Source organism: Heterocephalus glaber, unplaced genomic scaffold (assembly GCF_053883595.1).
Source record: "Heterocephalus glaber isolate CG9 unplaced genomic scaffold, H.glaber_assembly_v1.0 deba00001444, whole genome shotgun sequence".
NCBI lineage: Eukaryota > Metazoa > Chordata > Mammalia > Rodentia > Bathyergidae > Heterocephalus > Heterocephalus glaber.
This window is the reverse complement of record NW_028258297.1, coordinates 9,147,503-9,157,579: the sequence shown is the minus strand read 5'-3', so window position 1 is coordinate 9,157,579 and position 10,077 is coordinate 9,147,503.

The window sequence follows — 10,077 nt, the reverse complement described above, 5'->3', positions numbered from 1 at the left end:
CTGAGAGTCTTCAATCATTAATGCCCCACTCATTAAAGCCCTTTTCCAGGTAACCCTCCTTCCAACCCAGGCAGCTATACTTCACTGCAAGGGACACCAGAAACCTTCAGATCCTATAGCTGCTGGAAATGCCTTTGCAGATAAAACTGCAAAGGAGGCAGCTAATCTCCCCCTCCACACCCCTAAGGGTCAATATTTTGCCCTTTCTGGCTTCACGGTGGCCTATTCCCCTTCTGAATGCCAATATCAGGATCTCCCACCAAAGACAGGTGGTTCCTGACCCAGGGAAGTTTCCTCCTTCCAACTTCACAGGCCCATGCCATTCTTTCATTTTCATGCAGGCTACAGACCCCTAGTCTGACTGCTTGAACCTCTTATCTGCTTTCCCTCCTGGAAAACCCTCCTCAAAACCATCACCATTCAATGCTCTGTTTGCCACATGACCACACCTCAGGGCTTCCTGAGCCCCCCCTCCTTTTCCTCTCCATCAAGTGTGAGGCTTTTCCCCAACTCAGAATTGGAAAATTGATTTCTTTTTTGTACCAGGGATTGAACTCAGGACCTTGTGCTTGTGAGGCAGGTGGCAAAACCACTGAGCTAAATCCCCAGCTGGAAAATTGATTTTACCCACATGCCAGAAGTACAAAAGCGGAGATACCTTCTGGTCTGGATCAATATCTTCACTGGGTGGGTGGAGCCCTTTCCCATCAGTTCAGAAAAGTCCTCCGCCATTATTAACTCCTTCCTACTTGAAATTATCCCCTGGTTTGGCCTTCTCACATCCATTCAACCAGACAATGGCCCAGCTTTCATTAGTCAACTTACCCAGGAGGTGTCCAAGTCAGTTTGTGTCCAAGTCAGTTGGTGATAAGTGAAACCTCCACATCTCCTATAAGCCTCAATCATCTGGAAAGGTAGAAAGGGCTAATGGCCTCCTCAAGACCCACCTCACTAAGCTCACACTCCAGCTATATAAGGACTGACTTTCCTTGCTTCCAATTGCTTTCATTCGCATCTGAGCTACCCCACCGGGAGCCCACAGGATACAGCTCCTTCGAACTTTTACATGGCCACACCTTTCTGCTCGGACCAAACCTCAGCACAGACACCAGCCCATTGGAGACTATCTCCCAGTTCTACAACAGGCCCAAAAAGAGATCTGACATGCTGCTAATTTTCTCTTGCTTTCTCCTGATACCACCCCCACTTTATGAAGATGGTCTGGCTAACAAATTTGTCCTAGTTAAAGATTTAAACCCCCAGTCCCTACAGCCCAAGTGGACAGTACCCTTCCTCATCATCTACAGCACTCCGACGTCTGTCTGTCTACAAGACACCCCCTCAACCCCCATATGTACATCATTCTCAGGTGAAACTGTCTGGTTGATAATTCACTTGACTCTTTGTGGAAATCACAAGTAATCTCCCCTACATCCCTCAGGCTGACGTGAATTCCAGAGGACACTTAAATACCTTGCCCCTACATATCCAGCCATTTCACCCATTTCCTTCATTCAGTCTGCTCTGATCTTACTTGATTTCACCTGCAAACTTCTATCCTCAAATCCTGCCTTATGTGGATAGAAGATCTCCTTTTTCAGGGAACTCTGTAACTTTTCCCCAGAAGAGATCAAATTGTTTCCCTTTCTTCTCACCTTCCTCCTTTTCAACGATTGAAGAGGACCTTAAGTACTCTCTGATCCTGTGGATTTTACTTATGATCCTGTTATGGCTTCAATACAATTATTTTTTGCCCCAGGGATGGAGGAAATCACTTCTCATGTCACATTCACCCTCACCCTAACTAGATTCTCTTCTTCCTCCTTCTCTCTTGAGTTCTTTATCTGGCTGACCTTCCTATTCCTTTTACTGAGTCTCATGGCTGCACCCTTGTTGCTTCTCCTGGAAGTTCCTAATTATATCCATAGGACCCTGCAGTTAACTCATTCCTTACTGAACCAGTCCAATCCTTCCTTAGTCAAAAATTGTTGGCTTTGTATCTCCATGTCTTCAGCCACCTATAGGGGCCACTCCAGATCCTCACCAGGTCTGGGTCCTAACCAGCCTTACATACCATCCTCAATGTGAAACAAGGGGCCCACTCTAACTCCTAAACTAAAGGTCCTTACTTGATTTCCCCATTAAGGAAATGACAAAAAAATTCAGATGGGATATGTAGCCTGACTTATTCAGTGCTATATTGCTAACCTCTCCAAATATGAAAGCTCAACAAAGCCCATACATGGCCCCATAACGACTGATGCTAGTCTGGCCTTCCAAGCCCCCATCTGCATTCAGCATAATCTGTCATCCAGTATACCAGTAGGACATCTTACTAATACTGGGCCCAGTTGGCCATATCAACTACCAGGTTGCTCAAGATGCCCCATTCATGTAGCCTGCCTATTTTTCTGATCCTCCTAAAATTATAACCACATCATTTCTTAACAAACAGTCAGATTTCTGTAAAGGCCACCATTTCCCATGCACGATAATATATCCATGGATCCCCATAACCAGTCACCCATTCACTCAGACCGCCTTCTCTTGCCTGCCTTTGACTACTCCTCACAATGGCCTCTAACAGATACCAAAAGATTCTTCTTCCACTGGAAAAACAGAAGAGTAAACTCTAGCAACATCCCCCATCACGGGCCCTTTTAGCCTCTAATGAGACCCATCATGTCAGGTACTCTGGGCATCTCGGAAAATGAAAACAAAAAACTCTCACATCTCTTTAACATCAATAACCAATTCTGTTTACCCAACCAAGGTGTTTTCTGGCTTTGTGTGATGTGTTTATACTTCCCACTAAACGGACTGGGCTTGCACCCTAACATAACTCAGCCCAAAGATAGATACTGCCCTGGGAAACTACAGCCTGCCTATCACCATCAGAGCCCCAATCCAACAACAAAGAGATCTAATAATAGTACCCCTGCTTGTTGGTGTAGGTATCGCCACAACTACAGGGACTGGAATAGCAAGACTAAGTACCTCCCTAAGCAACTACATTTCCCTACCCCAAGATCTTGGTAACAGCCTCAAAGAAATAATTGATTCAATTCTTACCTTACAGAACTAGTTAGACTCCCTGGACTGGGTGACTCTTCAGAATTTTGCAGAGGTCTGGACCTTCTCACAGCTGAGAAGGGAGGCTTATGCATTTTTTTAGAAAAAGAATGTTTTTACACAAATCCATCAGGTATAGTACAGGATGCAGCAAAAAGGCTAAATGACAAAGCTGCAGAAATTGGGCATTGCGTGTCTGACTCTTGGACCGATATTTGGAGCTGGACCACATGGCTCCTTCCATGAACTGGGTCTCTTGTCTGTATTCTTCTCCTCCTCCTCTTTGGACTATGCCTCCTCAAGTCTCTCTCAGGATTCCTCCAAAATCAAGTTAAGGCTTTCACCAGTCAGTCAATGTGACCAGTGCTCGTCCTGACTCCCTCACACCACCCAATCCCTCAATAACTCTCTCAATTAAGGTGTTTGCCCCACCCACAAGTCCCACTAGAAGCAGCCATTATAAACAATGGCCACTTCCTCTACCTTCCCCCCCCCTTTTATAACAACAAAGAGACAGGAATGTCATGCCTGAGGACATGGCACAGCCTGGTCACCACCACACCGCCCCCAGCTTGCCCAGGTGGGAAATTTGGCATTGCCAGGGAAAAGGTCATCATGTCCCAGCTGCCCATTCCAAGAAACATCTGCACAGTTGCAGGTCTGAAGAGCACAAGCCACACTATCATTTTCCCCAGACTCCTCGAGGCAAGGAATTTTCTGACCAACACTTGGCAATGACCTAGTAACCACTTCTCTACTTAAGTCTATGCTCTCCCCCCATTCTATGCTTGTTCTGCTCAGAGCCAGTCCTCCTGTTTTTGCTGAATAAAGCAGCTTCATTTGTTCACCCAAGACAGGCAGGGTGGTTTCTCTACTCTCCATCTCTGCTACAACAATTCCAATGGTAATTTCTTTTTTCCAGAAATAGAAAAAAAGCATCCTAAAATTCTTATGGAATCTAAAGGAAACCCAAATTGTCAAAACATTCTTGAAAAAGAACAAAGATAGAGATTTTCATTTTCTGATTTCATAACAGGTTACAGACTACAGTAATCAAAATGGTGTGGTATTGGCATAAAGACAGACACTGAAACCAATAGGCTGAACAGAGTCCAGAAATAAATGTTCATGGTATGGACAAAGGGTCTTCAACAACAGGGGAAAGGAAAATCTCTTCAACAAATGGTGTTGGGAATACTGGATATTCACATGCAGAATCATGGAGTTAGACCCTTCCCCTATAACATACATAAAATGAACTCAGATAGATGAGAGACCTAATCATATGACCCAAATTTATGAAATGCCTGGAAGAAAGCATAAGGGAAAAGCATTATCCCACTAGAAGTAGCAGCAATTCCTTGGATATGATACCAAAGGCACACGTATCACCAAAAGACAACATAGAAAAATGGAACAGCCTCAAATTTAAAAATTCTGTGCAGCAAAGAAAGCAAGAGGAAAAAAAAAGAAAGAAAGCAAGAGAGTGAATGGAACTGGTTGAATCACTGTAAATCACAAGTCTGATTGGGCTCATCCTTGGTGTTGCACCAAGACCAAGGAGCCATTGGGAGGGAAGGGGTCCTAGCTGAGGTAATTCCTGTGAAAGTTGTCACTCTCCTGGCCTCCCTGCTGCCACTCTTCTCTCACCTACTGGGCTGGGTCTGCTCAGGGTAAGATTCACTTGGTCAGTGTTACTGGGTTAGGTCCATTCAGCGCAGACAAGTTACCCACAGTGGGCTTCAATACGAGGAAGACTACTAAAGATATGGTCACAATAAAGACCTGGGACATAGGAGGACAACCCTATTGTTTCCATGATAGACACCACAGATCATGAAATGAGAGAAGCTGCCCCCTCAAAATGAGCTACATAGGGCCAGGGATTTAGCCCAGTGGTTCCGTCGCCTGCTCGCAAGCGCAAGGACCGGAGTTCGATCCCCGGTACCCCCTCCCCCACAAAAATGAGTTACATAATCTTCTAGGTGAACCACAGTTACCAATAATTCCAGTGCACATACGTGGAAACAAGAGAGATCTTCCAAATGCCTCAGATGATAAACAACTAGTTGGAAAAAATGAATCTGCTATTCAGGATAGATAAATTTGGGGCTATTCAATTTCTTGCAAAGGAAAGGATAATAGATATCACATTTCACTGGCTTAGTCAACCTCACAAATCTAGAAGCTGAAACATCTCCTGAAGTCTTCCAGTCCTTTTTGGCTATAATTTTAAAATTACTGTAGGTCACTCTGAAGTACTTCTTGGAATACTGTTGTCCTTCCTTAACCAAGGAAATTACCTTTTTTGGTTTGTTCCTGATGTGGACTACTGAAGATGTGTGTTCCTAATTTTAAGAGAGAATTAGCATACTTGTCTCATTTTTGATCACTTTAAATCAAGAAAATTGTGTATTTCTATTCTGATCTTTCTGGACTAAATTTTTATATTGGTTTTCTGGAACTGTCTGTCTTTCAAGATTTGGGGTTTGGTTTTAGTTTTGTTTTGTTTTGAGACAGGACCTTGCTATGTAGTCTAGGCTGACCTTGAACACACAGCAATTCTCCTGCCTCAGCCTCCTGAGTGCTGGGATTACAGGTGTGAGCTACCATGTAATATTTCATATAGAGTCCAGTAGCTTAATACTGACACTGACTTGATACAGCATGGGGTTTCTAATGCCACACACAGTATTTAGAAAACCTTTAGTTATGATTCCTGTGAAATATAAGTATAATGTTTATCTTATTTCACAAACTCATATGAAATGTGTAATTATACCTTAGGGATTTAAAAAATGGCATGTAGATTGTAAACAGAGGCACTAGACCCATGTTATGTTCTTTATATCTGATGAATGTGAAAAACATTCTGCTTTCTGAACTTTTTTTTTTTGGCAGTACTGGAGATTGAACCCAGGGTTTTCACACTAAGCCACATCCCCAGCCTTTTTTTGCTTTTTGAGACAGGACATTGCTAAGTCCCTAAATTGCTGAGGCTGGGCTTGAACCTGAAGTCCTTCTGCCTCAGCCTCTCAAAGAGTGCTGGAATTACAGGCATGCACCACCACACTTGACTTCAGCACATTTTTTAAGGGGTTGAGAATTGAAGATGTTCTCAAATGGTTTTATGAATTTAGAGTATTCTCCTTAATATAATAAAACCTGATAAAATGTTAAGACTTTGTTAAAACACCTGTTTGTTCTCTCTCTATTCATTAAATCAATTCACTCAGTGCTGCCATATGACATTCTAAATCTTGGGTTAGGATTAGGGTTAGGTTTAGGGCAAGGCTTTCTCTTCAATCCAGGGCCTTTGCACTAAGCTATACCGCCCCACCCCCACCTCCCCGACCTTATTTTTTATTTTGAGACAGGTTCTCACTAAGTCACCCAGTTGTCTGGCTTGACTTGAACTTGTGATCCCCTGCTTCAGCCTCCCAGAGTGCTGAGGTTACAGGCGTGGGCCACCATGCCATAAGATCAGAATCATGCCTGGCCACTCTCAGCTTTTTATATCCAGTTGTGAAGTTGACTTTCAGTACAAAACATACTTATAAACAAATAAAATTCCTTTTTATTTTCTTCTTAACCATGTAAGGTTTGTGATCTTTCATCTGGTGCTGTGAGACGTCTTGCCAACTTTAGATCTGCTTGCTTTCTCTAACCTAACCATACACCACGTCTACAGATTGTTCAATAATCACACAGGGAAAGGAGGAATCAGTGCTGTTTATTGTTTGCTTCTAAGTCACAGAAACGTCTAAAAACTGAAAATGACCATGTTTTGTAGTTTAGTGATTTCCATATACATTCTGATGTCATTTGACAAAGCCAACAACACAAGGCACGGTGACAAGAGAAAAACAAGGTTTATTGAGTAGCCAAATAATAGAGTTTCTGCTCTCAAATCAGCCTCTCAACTCTAGAGACTTGAGGGGTCACAGGTACAGGATAGAGAGAATGAGGGAGAGAGACCAGTTAAGAAAGAGCTGGACTGGGCCAGGGATTTAGCTCGGTGGTGCCACCGCCTGCCTTAAAAGCACAAGGTCTCGAGTTTGATCCCCTGTACCAAAAAAAAAAAAAGAAAAAGAAAGGGTTGGCCTGTTTGTGTCTTCTTGAAATTAGTTATTGTCCAGGAACTAGATGCCACCTCTTTCTGCTCCTTTTCAGGTCTTGTGTTTCTGGTCAAGGCGGCTGGTAGATGTCTTTAGCCCAAGGACAGCTTAAGTCATCTTTGTTAAGGCAGCAAAGCAGACAAACAATAGGAAAACAGAGATGCCAAGCCTTTTCATCCACTCCTGCCACCAACTGGCTGTCTGCAGGCCCAAGGGAAGAGTCAGTGTCTTCAGTACAAGCAGCCTTGTGCACCTGAGATGTATCCTGGGCAATTGTGACAGTTAATCTTCACTGTCAACTTGATTGGCTTGAGAGACTCCTAAGAGGCTAGTAAAGCACACTTCTGGGTGGGTCTTGGAAGCAGGACCTTGGGTCCCTGGCCCCTTCCTCTCTGGCAGCAGACCTTGGCACCATCCCTATGGTGCTGGTTTTGCAGGCACGTACAGTAGAAGAGTTATAGGGTCTTGCAGTCTTCCGCAAGATTTCAAAGACAGGCCTGGGAAACCAGGCATTGTGTGACAGGATCAGAGTCCCTACTGAGAGCTCCCACAGGACACTGTGTGAGGCTATAGGAGTGAGGGTGAAGTTGCAGTGGAGACCTCTGGAGCTGGAGATGCCAGGAGCAGAGCCAGCCTAGGAGAGAGGCCATGTGGGCTGCAACTGGCAAGGCCATAGGGACGGGGCTGCCCAAGCCCTTTGGAGCTCACATTGTGCAACCACATGTCCAGGATGCTGGATATGGAGCTGTAGGACTTAATACTGAGTTTGAATCTTGCCTTGCTCCTATTCTTTTTTATCCCTCTATTCCTCCCTTTTGGGATGGGAGGAGCCATTATATTTTGGGAGCATGTAACTTGCTTTATGAATTTTATGGGGATGTGCAGCTAAGTTTCCCTTGAGTATCAGAGGAGACTTTGGACTTGGGTTTTTGAGCAATACTGGGATTGTTGAGATTTGGGGGTAAGAGATTAGCACTGCAGGATGGTGGGATTATGTTAGGTGGAATTATGACCTTGTTATTTTCTCTATTTGGGGACTAAGTATGGTTTAAGGAGATGTGTTTGGGTGTCAAGTTGACAAGGGGTGGACTTGTGATGGTTAATCTTGTCAACTTGATTAGCTTGAGATGCCTCGGAAATTAGTAAAGCACACTTCTAGGTATGTCTGAGTAAGTCATGGAAGCAGGACCTTAAGGACAATATCTGGTCCCTGGTACCTTTCTCTTGGGCTCTTTCCCATTTTCTGCTTCCAGGATGCCAAAAAGGTGAGCAGTTTTCTACTATGCCCTCACACTATGGTGTTTCTATCTCAGAGCCAGCCAGTGATGGACTGAAACTGTGAGCCAAAATAAACCTCTCTGATTTTAAATTGTGTATGCCAGGGCTGGGGATTTAGTTCAGTGGTTCCACCGCCTGCCTCGCAAGTGCAAACTCCCTCAATCCCTGATACCAAAAAAAAAAATTGTGTATGGCAGACATTTTGTCCCAACAATGGAAAACTAATACAGCTATTTAGCATGGGTGATGAATGTCCAGCCTGTCAGAGGCAGATACTGACATGAGCCTCCGCATGGTGCCAGGCTTGGAGGGCCAGCTGGAGACCATGGCAGGTTGCATACAATGGGCTCCCTTCCTCCTGGTGAGGTCAGCAATTCAGTTTGTCCAGTGTCTATGGCATCAGCACCATCCAAAGGCTACAGAATGCCTCCTCACTGACTTGCAGAATCTGTGCCCCTCAGCTGTGACTTAGACCTTAGTGGATCAGAGATCCTGGTTTCCAGGGGAGGGAGCATTTTTTCCAGGGAATAGCAAAAGGGACTCTTCAATTCAAATCTGAAGCTACAAACATCACCTAGTTACTCTAAGCTGCTAGGACCAGTGGGTCAGCAGGCAAACAGAAAACAGCAATTGTGAAGTTAATGAGGTTAACTGACCATGATTGTCCTGAGATGCCAGGTTGCTGGTACATTCTGTGGGCAGAGAGTTAATCTAGTAGTTGTCCTGGGGTAATTCCTGGGGTAGTCCCTGGAGCATATCTTCCTGCCCTCATGCCCACTGAGGACCAAGACAGTGCAGCCTGATTGGATGAGGGCAGGCTGGCAGGAGCCTGGGCCTTGTGGATGTGTCCAGGTCATCCCACCTGGCAAGCAGCCTGGACCAGTGGACGCTGGCGGGGGGCGGGGGTGGCAAAGACAGGAGATGATGACTATTACCCATGGCAGCCCTGAGGATGGATGGTCATCCACCAACCACACATTAGGTCTCACAGGGACTGCCAGGCCACCTCTTCAAAGAGCCCATGAAAGCAGACTTACTGTGGAGAATAAGGAAAACAGAGCAGCCCAGGGCAGACTGTCACACTTCCACGGCCATCGGCACTCACCTCTTAGCCTCCTCTCTCATCTTGGCTGCAGACAGGTGGATAGTGCCCTGTGGTGTCAAGGGCCAGCATCCATCTCTTCTCCTTCCTTCCCTTCCTCTTTTTGTCTTTGCAGTATGGGGATCGAACCCAGGTCTTGCAAATGCTAGGCAAACACTCTACCACTGAGTGACACCCCGAGGGCTTTTTCTATGAGGCAGTCTTGGTAAACTCCCCAGTTGGGCTTCAAACTTTCCTGTCTCTGCCTCCTGAGTAGCTGGGATTACAGATGGGCACCACAGAACCCATCTAGCATGTTGTTTTCTAGCCCAGGCTCAATATAATAGGAGGAAAGATAGGTGGAGGCTGGGGGCTTTGCACGATATCCCTCAACCATACCCTAGCTGACCTCAATAACCTACCCTCTTTCTTTTCCCACCATTCTAACCCCTCACACCTGTTCCTGGGTCACCTCCCAGATAAATGTGCAGAGCCTGTCTCAGCCTTGCTTGGGAGACGCCTCCATGC